Raw genomic sequence first — 3637 nt, forward strand, 5'->3', positions numbered from 1 at the left:
CATTTCATCCTAGTGAAGACCACTTACACCAGTGCTAAGTTGGCAAAGATATACATGACAAAGATCGTATGTCTGGATGGAGTTCCGAGGAGCATTCTATCAGATATAGGAACCCAGTTTACCTCAAAGTTCTGAAATCAGTTACACGAAACTTTGGGTACTATACTAGAGTTTAGTACAGCTTTTCATCCACAGACTGATGGACAGACCGAGAGAGTAAATTAGATTGTCACATCCTAGTTAGCCATGCATTAGAGTGTTGCATCATGTTTACTCTTTCATCAGAAACTTGAAATGGGGATCTGTGAAACCCTCAGAATCATTTTGGAAATGACCCAAATAAAAATTTCTCCAAAAGGGTCCAAGAAAATGCTCATGTTGCTCTCTGAAAATATTGGACAGAGATAAAAATCAAACCAATATTTCTAAGAGCTCATAGGTTTTTATTTTGGGCATTTGGAATTAATGCATAAATATTTGCATTGTAAATATATTAATTATATATATTAATATATGTCCAAATATTATGCCATTTATAAAGGAGCTCTGGAATAATATATCTAGCTCCTGCAAAAATTGGCATAAGGAAATAAAATGATTTAATATTTTATTTAAATCAAAACAAATGTCAGAAATTAGAAAACAGAAAATAATTAAAAGGGAGAAGCTTACCTGGGCTCCTCCCTGTGCAGCCCAGCCAGCTGGCCGGCCCAGCCAGCAGGCGGCCCAGCCCACCACTGCAGCCCTCCGTCGTCTTCCTCCCCTCGCCCCGAAGCTGCTGCGTGCTCGCACGCGCACGGCCGCGCGGCCACCTCCTGCTTGCCGACGAGCTCCTGGCCGCGTGGACGACTCCCGCAGGCCGTCCCGATCCCCCCTGCTCTCTCTCACTCTCCCGCGGCTCTTCCCTCCTCTCCCTCGCTCTCTCTCTCACACGGCCGAACACCACCCTCGCCGCCGTTCGCCACAGCAGCCGTCTCCGGCCACCCCTCGCTCCCCCGACTAGCTCAGGAGCTCCGCCTCGACCCCCTCTTCCCTCTCCACCGACCCACAGCTCCCCGGAAGCCCTGCAACGCCGCCACGTCGCCGTTCCCCTCTTCGGGCTCCGACCATCATCGCCGTCGAATTCGCCGTCTCCAGCGCGTCTCCGAGCCCGCTTCGACGCCCACTGCAACCGCGGTGAGCCCCCGAGTCGTTTCCCCCTTCTCCCCTGGTCTCGTTCGATCTCTAGGCCCTAGCCCCACCTTGGCCGAGAGCTCCACGCCGCCGGCGATGTCGCCGTCGTGGCCACGGTCACCGTAGCACCCAACCGAGCACACTATCGTGCTCCACACCTCACTAGGAGTCACGCAGCACGCACCAACGCCTCCCCAAACCCTCTGCAACACCGATCCCGACCGCACCCGAACTCCGGCGGCCGCAGCCGAGCTCGCCGCCGTCGATTCCGGCCACCCCAGGCCCAGCCACGGCCACCGTTCGACGCGCGGGAGCAAGAGCTTTCCAACGAGCCTAAGCACGGCCTCGCCCGTGCCCTGTAGCGCGATCCCGCGTCGCGCCGCCGTCTCGGGCCTCGCCGGCGTCATGTCGCCGGTGGGTTTGACCCACTTTGACCACGGCAGGACCCCCCTGAGTCCCTGACAGGTGGGCCCAGCCCTGTAGCTAATTAGGATTAGTGCTAACCACTAATGGTTAACCCCCTGACACTGACAGTGGGCCCCCAGCGCCACTAACCCCTAATTAGGATTAAACTAACCCTGTTTAACCCCCCCTGTCACTGACGTGTGGACCCCACACGTCAGGTTTGACTCCAGCCAGCCGCAGTTGACCACTGACGTCATGCTGACGTCATGCTGGCGCAATAATTATAATTTCTGGATTTAAATTTAATCAGGAAATTCCAGAATATTATTTAAACTTTAAAAATTCATAACTTTTATTCTGTAACTCCAAATTGGACAAATTATATATGAAAAATGATCAGAAAAATCCAATCTATCCATCTGTACTATTTTCATGCATGACCAAACAAGTTAAATTGATGTTTCAAGCAGAACAAGGAAAAGCACTTTAAAGAGGCCATGTTTGAGTTTGAAATTTGAATCTTTGATTCAAATTTGTTCAAACCCTTCTGGTTTTAGTTGCATTAGCCCAACACACTCATATTGCCATGTTTCATGCATGCATCATATTGTTGCACATTGTTTGGTGATGCTTGTGTATCGATGTCCTTTGCGACAGGTTCTGCCCCCGAGGAGTACCGTGATTACCCTAACGAAGAACCGTATCAGTGCATCGAACCATCAGGCAAGCAACCAACCATTTGATCATATCGATACAATCCCATGTTCTCGCTCCTGCTCTCTTTTACTGCATTAAGACAACGCGTTTCAAACTGCTGTGTGCTACGGTAGTTGAACCCATTTCCTCTGCATGACCTGTCATTGCCACAGTAACTAGATGAAACCCACTAGCATGTGTAGGAGTTGATTGAGCCATATGTATGTGTTGTTCCTACCTTGCTATGCCTGCTATGCTTAGAGTCGTGTCAGGTCTGGTTCATCGGGGTGATGGGCTAGAGTGAAATGATTATGCCGGTAATGAGAGTGGTGTGATGAACACGATTTGGTAAAGGTATCGATGAGAGGCCATGTAGGAGTACATGGTGGGTTGTTTCATTGAAGCCGACCTTAAGCACTGAGATCTGTATGTGTGATTTAAGAATCAGCTACTACCATGCATTGGGCCCGAAACCAATGGACCCTCTCGGCTTCTTATTCACCCTAGTTCTCCGTCCAGGAGTTGCAAGTAGTTTCTGGTGTTTGTAGCCTACTGGAGGCCGTGGACAGCGCTGACCGTAGGGGTGGGCTGTGATGCGGTAGGTACGTGGCCGGGTGTACCGAATACCCGTTAGGTATCTCGGGAACCCTGTTCACATCGTTCGGGGCCGTATGGGAAACCTCGGCCGGACTCCCTGCGGATGGAACCTGAATAGGCGATAAACCTGGACTGGAGGCTTAGGTGATTAGGTAGGTCGTGGCCGACACCCACGTTGGGCTTCCGCTTGAAGGTTGCCGAGTACATGTCGTGTAAACGACGGTAAGTGGTGAGAGCGTGTATGAAGAAGTACACCCCTGCAGGGTTAACATGATCTATTCGAATAGCCGCGTCCGCGGTAAAGGACTACTTGGTTGCCGATACAGTTCATAGACAAGTAAATGGAAACTACTAAAAGCCTCAAGATAAGTGTGAGTGCCGAGGATGGCCCTTCCGTAGGAAGACGGAGGTGGATCCCCGGTAGTGTATTGAAGTGGTGAGTAGTGGACTCGTGTGCGCAAAACCATTTCAAATTGAAGTATCGTAGGATAGCCTAGCCAAGAGTCAAAGCTGGCTTGCTGCAATAACTCCACCAACCCTTCTTGATACTATGCATGTATGTAGGATCTGATGTAAGTCTTGCTGAGTACCTTTGTACTCATGTTGCTATAATCTACATTTTTACAGAAGACGCTGCAACCCCTTCTGATGGGTTCTATGTAGACGTTGACATCAACGAGTAGGCTAAAGACCCAGGTGGTGACCCTGAGCTTGTGATGGACCACGTAGTATAGTTAGGCTTTCCAAGCCTCTTTTATTTTACTAA

Source organism: Triticum aestivum, chromosome 6A, assembly GCF_018294505.1.
Source record: "Triticum aestivum cultivar Chinese Spring chromosome 6A, IWGSC CS RefSeq v2.1, whole genome shotgun sequence".
NCBI lineage: Eukaryota > Viridiplantae > Streptophyta > Magnoliopsida > Poales > Poaceae > Triticum > Triticum aestivum.